Source organism: Ipomoea nil, unplaced genomic scaffold (assembly GCF_001879475.1).
Source record: "Ipomoea nil cultivar Tokyo-kokei standard unplaced genomic scaffold, Asagao_1.1 scaffold2610, whole genome shotgun sequence".
In the NCBI taxonomy this organism is placed as follows: domain Eukaryota; kingdom Viridiplantae; phylum Streptophyta; class Magnoliopsida; order Solanales; family Convolvulaceae; genus Ipomoea; species Ipomoea nil.
The window spans coordinates 2,427,705-2,437,276 of NW_017619038.1; the positions used below are offsets into that span (position 1 = coordinate 2,427,705).

Here is a 9,572-nt window from a genome sequence, read left to right on the forward strand (position 1 = left end):
CACCATTAAATATGCATGCATGAACATATACTTAAAAAAAACAATAAATAAGTATAATAATAATATTAAACTAGAAAAAGTATTTCGTATTAGTGATATAATTAGAAAAATATTGGTAGCTGGTATGTATATTGGCTACCATTTCTATTTTAAAAGTCATCAATACAAATATTCTTCATAGTTTAATATTATTTATTCCTCTATTTCTTTTATATTTTATGTTTTTATTTTCAGATAGGTGAAATTATTAGTTGAAAATGCATCTGCTGCTGTGTGTTGTAGCTATGTTCTTAATTTCTCAAAGGTTGAGTGAATGATTGTGTTTTAGTTGTGAGAATGTGTTTTAGTTGTGATTAATTTATGTGTCTTAGCTTCAATGTTGGTTGGGTGCAAGATTTGTGCAATTGACTTATCGCAGCGCGTTGATTCTGCTGTTCCGCTAGCATAATATCTAGTTTGGCCAACAATTGTTTCTGAAAATGAGAAAGTTCTTCCTCAGCTGGATTAGCACCAGAACCATCAGCCTCATCGAACATCTGCTCCACCTCCTCATTAGTGCCTACATCCTCAGTTGCTGATGTCCTTAGGCGTTTGCCTGTTTGTCCTAGCAGTGATCTCTTCAAAGTATTCCCCACTGCGGAAGGATGTTAACATAGATTTTTTAATTCAAAAATTAAAAGAAAAAAAATTAATGGAAAAGACTATCAATCCGAATAAAAAGCCAGTTAACTCACAGACCTCAGTTTCCATCTCCAATCACAGGTTCATCATCTTCGATTCTCACTATCGACTAGTTCTGAACTCACAATTTCACCATCGAGTAGTTCTGAACTCACAACCCCTAACCAATGCTATTGACACCAACTTTGTAATTTCTTTGCCATTTTCTTCTCTGCCTTTGATTTGATGCAAAGGAAAATATGGTGGGTAGGGACTTGCTATTTGCTATCTAATCGCAAATTATTCTGGGACCCTGTCACCCGGGCCCACATTATTTATATATATATATATATATATATATATATATATATATATATATATATATATATATAAAGCATTATACCCGTGCGATGCACGGTCTAGAAATTATATTTTAATTTAAAATGTTAATGTAATAAACGAAGCGAATGTATATGTCAAATTAAATTATACACATGACCTCGCAAAAGGTTATCAGTGGATATTAAAACAGTAAAAAAATCTTGTAAGTAGGTAATCTTATTATTTAGAAAAACAATAGATAAGAGTTATAATATTAATGTTTAAAATTAATATTTTATTTACTAATTATTAAAAATTTCATGGTAAACCGCATTAGTGGTTGAAGTACAACTCTTATTAAGATCATTACAAATTTAAATTTTTAGTCCCTTAGGGTTGCTAACTCTAGACGCGGTCACATACAATTGGTCGTGTACTTCATGCATTGTCACCAGTCATTATTTTGGCATCAATAACATGGTCGAACAATCTTGTAATAACCAATCTCGTACCATTGCATAAGCCTATTGAGTGATTTATATTCCACAACAACACTACAAATGATGCAACTTTCAATGTTAAGGCATGGTTTGGAATACTCGATGCTCGCAACTCATTAAGAAACTCTAGAGTCTGGACGTTTCCATTTTGATCATTGATCTTAAATATTTGTGGGGCATTTCCACTGTTTAATTTATACACTTGTCAACCTTGCCACCTATTGAAATAAAACATAACATATTGTTATGTCCTAATGTTTTCCAAGAAACTTGTCCCTTTTTTACTTTTTACAAAGAATAGGTCATATAATTTGCTTGGAGGGATGATCATTATTGACGGTAACTTAATCTTTCTATTAGAACAACATAGTGTTATAATGTTTAGGACGATAGATAGCAAATCCACTAAACTCGAAGAACTTTAGCTGGCATTAACTCATTACAAATAATACTAGAAAAGGAAGGGTGATTACTAGGTTCAAATACAATCATTTTTTATTTTAATATATTACAATTTATTATATATAAATTTATTATATTTTGATATATATATATATATATATATATATATATATATATATATAATTATTCTTAATGTACTATAACTCAATATATTAAAGTTGAACATACATTAATAATCAATCTTAGTGTCGGTATAAATTTACTGTAATGGTGTACATTGTAGTATTGTATATTTGCCAAGGGATGGCAGTCATGGCACCACCCAAGTTTAGATTTTTTAATTTTTTTTTGAAGTCTTGATTTTTTAAAAATACGATTAGGGGTTAGATCAGTTATAAGTTATAACAAAGTGATAATTAGTTTGGAGTATAACCGCTTCACCGCTTCTATAAAATCTTTCTACAAAATGGCTCAAAGCTCATAATCGCAAATTTGCTGTGTCCATTTCCCCCAAAATTCCCCACAATCGCTAACTGCTATCGCAACGATGTCGTCGGAGGCTGCGGAGGAGAAGAAGGTGACGGTGAGAAGTTCCGATGGAGAGGTGTTCGAGCTGTCGGAGACTGTGGCTCAGCAGTCGGAAACTTTAAAGCACATGATCAGAGACGATTGCGCCGAGAACTGCATTCCCCTTCCGAACGTTACCGGAAAGATCCTCGCAATGGTGCTTGAATACTGTAAGAAGCACGCCGTGGTTTCGAGTGTGAATGAGCTTATTTCATTCGACATAGACTTTATTAGAGTCGACCAGACTACTCTCTGCGACCTGATACTGGTAATTTTATGATTCTGAAGCTTTAAAATCATTTATATTCCCCAAGTTTGTTTGTTGTGATTACATTATTTGTATTTGCATTGCATATCGATGATTATTAGCTTGCTTATTACTGTGAAATAGTAGGAACTCTACGCTAGTTGCTTCGTTTTGACTGTTATGTTTTAACTGTTCTTGATTTTAGCTCAGATCTCTCCGTTTCATGAAAGGCTGGTTTCTTGATTACTAGAAGTTGTGTTAGGTGTAATTGATTAGGTAGTATACTAATTTTGAATTTTCTCCTCTTCATTCCCATAAAAAGAAGATAGTTATACCACTGAATGCTAAATGATGTTAGTGTTCAACTGATGTAGTATTTGATTGTTGTTTTCTGTTGACATGCAAGTATAGATGATGAATAACAATTGTTATTAAAGCATATCGGACACTTGAAAGCTCTATTGCAAAACATTGAAACAATTGTGCTAGTTTTAAGAGCTGAGTTTATCTTCTTTTTCTTCTTCTTTTTTTCCTTGTGGAAAAAAAAAACAAAAGAAAATGAATACTTTGTGTTCAGACTGATATGGCATATGATTGGTGTTTTCAGCTTATTCTATTGTGACATTCAAGTATGGATGACAAATGACAATTGTTATTCAAGCATATCAGTACATGTTAGCATCATGACATCATCTACTGTAGCTAAGATGACACTTGAAATCTCCATTGCAAAACATTGAAACAGTTGTGCTAGCATAGTTTTGAGAGTTGAGTTTATTGTTTTTTTTTTTTTCTTTAATTGTGAAAAAAGTTAATGAATACGTTAGTATTCAGACTGATGTGGTATATGATGGGTGTTTTCAGCTGATTCTCTTGTGACATCTGACATGTAAGTATAGATTATGAATAACGATTGTTATTCAAGCATATCAGTACATGCTTAGCCTCATCTACTGTAGCTAAGATGATTATCACACTTGGAACTACTGGAAAACATTGAAATAGTTGCTAGTCTTGACTCTTTAGAACTGAGTTCATCTTATTATTTTTCTTGTGAAAAAAATTAATTAATACTTGGTTCCCTTTTTAAACTAAAAGGTAGTGCAATGATGAGTTTCTTCATTTCAAATGTTTAGCCTGGTGGTTTTTATGATTAAAATTGTATCAATGATTACATTTTATGATGAATGTAATACTTATGTTTACTTTAGTTTTAGTTTTCCTTTCTCCCTTCTCTGTTTTCTGTTTTTCAAATGTAAGTAAATGCATTTTCTGTCTTTTGTTCTTTAATTTTCCATTCTCCCCCCTGTTAGTAATTAAACAGTACATATTATCCTTATGATTGTTATTTGATCTTTTAGGCTGGCGAACTACTTGTGTATTAGGGGCCTTTTGAAACTGAGTTGCTCAACTTGGCGGAAACGATCAAGGTCTATTCTCCGGAAGAATTTTGCAAGAATGGTAATCTCCACAAGAGATCCACACAAGCCCTTTAACATCTTGCATAAATTTACCCCCGAGAAGAATGACAATTTCCAGAAGAGATACTCGCAAGATATTTAACATCATGGATGACTTTACCCCGAGGAGGAAGAGGAGATCTGTCGGGAGAACCAGTGGGCTTTTGAGTGATATGCTATAACTCTCTCCATTTATGGCTGGTTCTGAGTCATGCCTGCAGATGCTGCTGGATAGTTGGTTTTAATCATTTGTTTGATTCACTGAATGCTATATTTCATGATCGTACTGTGCCTTTGTTCTTACATATTGACACTATCCTGAATTCTGTTCCTTTTGGTGATCTCTATGAACTTGCTATGGAAAATAGTGCTTATAGCATATGCTAAGCAGCTTAGAAAAGATTATATTAGGAGACTTACTGCAGGCTCCCCAGTGGCTTTGTTATAGGTTTTGTGTTACCAAATGAAGCACTTGCAACTGGAATTTTAGATCATAGTTGAACTGCGTTCAACTTTGTACCACATTACGAGTCTGGAAAATTGAAATTTGTCTATTTAGAAAACCCCAGTTACTATATATATGCAATCGATGATATAGGCCATATCCACACAGTTGTGGACTATCATAATACGCCTCAAATATGTATATTGTCAAATGATCATGTAATATAATTAAAATGATACGTTAGTTTTGTTATAATGAACCTATTGTATGTATAAAATGAGTTTGAATAGTAAAGAGCTTATATACAGATATGCATTTTATCAAATATGAATGTGTTTTGGATGCGTATAAAATGATACATGAAATTAGTGTGTGAGAAAAATGAAATTAAAACAGAGCTCATACCATGGTCATTTCAAAGATTTACCTACTATATAAGAATGCACACAGAATAAACTCTATTTATGTGCAATAACCTCCAAATCATTGGTAACAATTGGACCTATAATCTTTTGTTACCCGAAAAGGCTAGAATATGTCATTTTATGCAATCGTTATACCCTACACCACGGCGCGCGTAGCACTGCGCCGCGCGCCTCCCAAAACGACGTCGTTTGGGAGGCGCGGTAGGAAGTTGTTGTGATTATGTATATTTGTTCCTACAATTATGTATATTTGTTCATACAATTATGTACATTTTTTATACAATTATGTACATTCTTTTTATACAATTATGTACATCTGAATCATGAAATTGTTGTGTATTATGTCAAGAGTTGATGTGTATTATGATAAAAGTTTATGTTTATTATGTATTATGTTAGATTATGTGTATTATCTTTTAAAAAAAAATATGTATATTTTGTTATATAATTATGTACATTCATGTATACAATTATGTGTATTCTAGTATAACATTATGTACATTTTTTAACATGAGTTTTTTTTAAGAAAAATTATATTAATTGCCAAACACTGGGACGGGAAATTTCAAAAATAAAAATAAAAATTGAAACGACGTCGTTTTGCATCTGAGCGCACAATGCAACGCGCACCGTGGTGCAGGATATAAATTGCCCATTTTATGTTAATAGTTGCTAGCCATCTACAATTGGCTCAATCGGGAACCACCTATTAGGCTTCAAGGCAGCTGGAAGTGGCCCTCTACAATGCATCCAAGAACCACTACGTACGCAGTTCGAGAAGCCCTCGCGTGGATCAAAGATCGTGGCCTGACTGGTGTGCGAGTGGAGTCGCCGAGTCGGACTGTTTACTTCTTTATGTTATTACGAACTACTAGTATTTGACCCGTGCGCTGCACGGTATGTAAATTAAAAAGTATTAATTGTGTGTATGTTATGTTACAATTTGTGTGAACTAATGCGGTTAAAATTTATATACTACATCTAGAGTTGGAGTCAAAATAGCATGATTATGAAAATAGTTGAAATCAGTGTTACCACTACAAAACATAAGAAATGTGCTATCAACAATTGTACCAATGGGATCATCATTACAGTGCAACAAAAAATGGTCGGGAATAGTAATATCGACTTCACCGTCAGATGAATTCCCAACTACTCCATCACCAATATTTGCAATCCGCAATGATTGTGTAACAAATAAGTTATCATTTACAAAAATAAGCCACCACCCAACGATTAATTAAAAGTAATAACTACAAATTAAAAATATTTAAGTATAACAAAATTTTACTTGGAGGATTGTGTCATTCTAGATTTTCAGAGCAAAACTATACTCCCACACCAAGTAAAATTTGCTATACTTAAATACTTTTAATTTGTAATTATTACTTTTAATTAATCGTTGGTGGTGGCTTATTTTTGTAAATGATAACTTATTTGTTACACAATCATTGTGGATTGCAAATATTGGTGATGGAGTAGTTGGGTATAGTACAATTACCCTTCATTAACTGTTTATAATTATATTAAATAAGCAAATGTTAATAATAAAATATATTATTATGATATGAATCTATCGCATGGAAACTTTTTCCCATATATGTGTGTGTGTGTGTATTTAACTTTTTTTTTTCAACGAAAAACATGTTTTATTGGCGACGAATAGCCGATGCGTGGCAAAACCCCTTACATCAAAAAATAAGGCCAGCTTAGCCGCAGAAGGCAGTGAGTGTAAAGTATGAAAAATTTTTGAAGTGTTAAAACCGAGGCCAGCTGTTGCAAGAGCGTCCGCAACGTGATTGGCTTCCCTGTAAATATGTCGAATACTGGAACCCCATAAACTAAGAGTGGATCGAACGTAAGAAACTGCTGGCTCAATTCTCCAAGGAATCCTTGTATCGTGCGCAGAGATCAAGTTGGCAAGAGAGAGAGAGTCGACTTCCACAGCAAAAGGAGCCATGGCAAAGGCAGCACACCATTGTACAGCCAGCTGAAGAGATAGAGTTTCCGCTTCCATGGCTGACGAGGCCTCAAAGCGGAAGCATAAGCCTACAATCAGTTGGCCACGAGATCCCGAACGCATGCTCCACCCGCTGCCCAGCATCCGAAAAAATAGCATCTGTGTTTAATTTCAATCTTCCTTCGGGTGGGTGAAGCCATTTTACCCAAATTGTTGTACGCTGCAGCGGGGCAGCAAAGCCCGTAACGAGACCAGCCGATACAAGGAAGTCACCATTGCCCCACTCTTTTTAATCGGGTGAGACAGAGATATTAAAAAGGCCTCCCTCTTAATCATGTGAATGGAGCCGGCTGGTGAAAAAGCAGTACCCTCGTGAAGGCAGACATTGTAGGCCTTCCATAGGAACCATAAGATGAGGCAGGGGAGCAGTTGCGCATAAAACATTGTAGCAGATCTGGCTGGAGCCAATAACCACCATGAGTGACACTGCGAACGTATCGAGCTGGCAACGGCCCTCGACAATGCAAAAATATCAGCAAAATAAATCCAGACATCTTGTACGCTAGCACAACTGAGGAGGCAGTGATCTAGACTGGCAGAATCCCTCCGGCAAAATGGGCATACCGAGGGCATTGAAAAACCAAACCGCTGTAGAGTATCTGGAAACGGCAGCAAACGGCGTAGCAATCTCCACATGAAAATAGACACTTTTGAAGGCAGCCCCCCGCCCCAGATACAGGAGGCGGAAAGACAGCGACCACCTGTCGGTCGAGCGCATTGTATGCTGAATGATTTACTAGACGCCATCTTTTTCTCGGAGGGACAATATGCGGCTGTTTGAGGGGCGCTGGTTCATTCTGATGGCCAGTGGGAGCATCACGATGAATTGAAGATTGAGAACGGCATTCTGAGTCCTGATGCCCAATTTTCGGCACCCAAGCAATATGGTGGTACAAATTCATGGACTATCCTCTGCGTAAAACCTCCGTAAGAGCCATTATTGATCCAGACTTGTTCGACGAGAGGTAAACTTACGTTGAGCTCCACACACACCCTAGCTACCGACGGGCGGTTAGGTACTAAGGTGGAGGTGTCGACTTTAAGGGGGTTGCCCACCAGATTAGCAATCGAGTAAATGGCCCGCTTGTCGTGGAGATGAGCCGGCAAGCCTTCCAACGCTAGCCAAACAGGAATAATGGGAGACTCAACATCCGGGCGAAAATCTGGCGTCCAGCGAAAGACTCGCATGAGGGATCCCTTGATCGACCATGTCTTTCGAAGCAGCAGCGCTGGAAATCGATCTCATGATCAAAGTTTATCAGAATGTGCCTCTGATCGATCAGGCCTAGAGTGAAGGCGCCACCAAAGCCAATTTGGTCAAAAGTCTTGCGAAGATCAGCCATCGGCGGGCGACTTTTTGCGAATTTGCCTACTAGTGCAAAACGAAACTTCTCAGAGAATTGTTGTACGTCGTCGTCTGAGAAGGAGACCGCGGGCATACCCTTATAACGCCTCGGCGGCCGGAGAGGCGAGGATTCAGATGATTTCGATAGAATATCAGCAAAAGTGCGGTGAGGGGGCGCGGCGGCCCCCGGCGGTGCCGCCATCAGAAGCACGCAAAGACAAAGATTGTGTGTATTTAACTTCTGCGGGCTTATAATAAATTTAAATTATATAAAAACGCTTAACGTTAGATAGAGTACTACTTGATTATTGTACATGTGCGATGCACGGATATGACTTATACAGTAATAAAAGTTTAGTAGTTTTTATATTAAATTTGATTTTCATAAAAGTAATCATTGCAAAATTTATACTATAGATCCATAATTTCTATACTATAGATCCATAATTTCTATACTGTAGATTCATAGTTTCTAAACTATAAATTCATAATTTCCATACTATAGATTCATAATTTCTATACTATAGATTCATAATTTCTATACTGTATAGTTATCAAATTATGAACATATAGTTCAGTGATTTTGTGAATACAGAGTTCAACAATTGAGAATATAAATATTGAAAATTATGAACATAGAGTTCTGTAATTGTGAATATAGAGTTCAAAAATTATGAATTTATAATATAGAAATTATGAATCTATAATATAAAAAAGTATGGATTTATAGTAGAAAATTATGGATCCAATTCCGTATGTACCATGCATAATGCACACAGTTGCACAACATAATTTGCCTAAAACCACTATACAATTAAATATCTATACACAAACATATATGGAATCTGAGCGTAAATTACAAACTATTAAAATTAATATTACAAATTATTAAAATTTGTAATATTGCAATATTATTAAATTTGGAATATTTGAATTTTATATTGAAATTCAATTTCACAATTAAAGTACAATATAAGATACTAATCAGAACTAATAGCTTAGTTTTCAGAATGAACTAATTTCACTTTTGGTCCGACGACTTTAGAGTTCTATCATTTTTGATGCACAACTTTAAATTTTTTCAACTAAAAATTGTAAAATTCTCGGCAATATTTCAGCTCGGTCAATTTTTTGTCGGAAAGGACCAAAATTTGGATAAACAACAAATTAGACACCAAAA

At 35.4% G+C, this 9,572-nt stretch overlaps 1 pseudogene; it reads left to right on the forward strand.

Annotated features, from left to right (window-relative positions):
* Nucleotides 1-2,430: 2,430 nt before the first annotated feature.
* On the forward strand, nt 2,431-4,329 carry LOC109154192 (annotated as a pseudogene).
* Nucleotides 4,330-9,572: the final 5,243 nt, after the last annotated feature.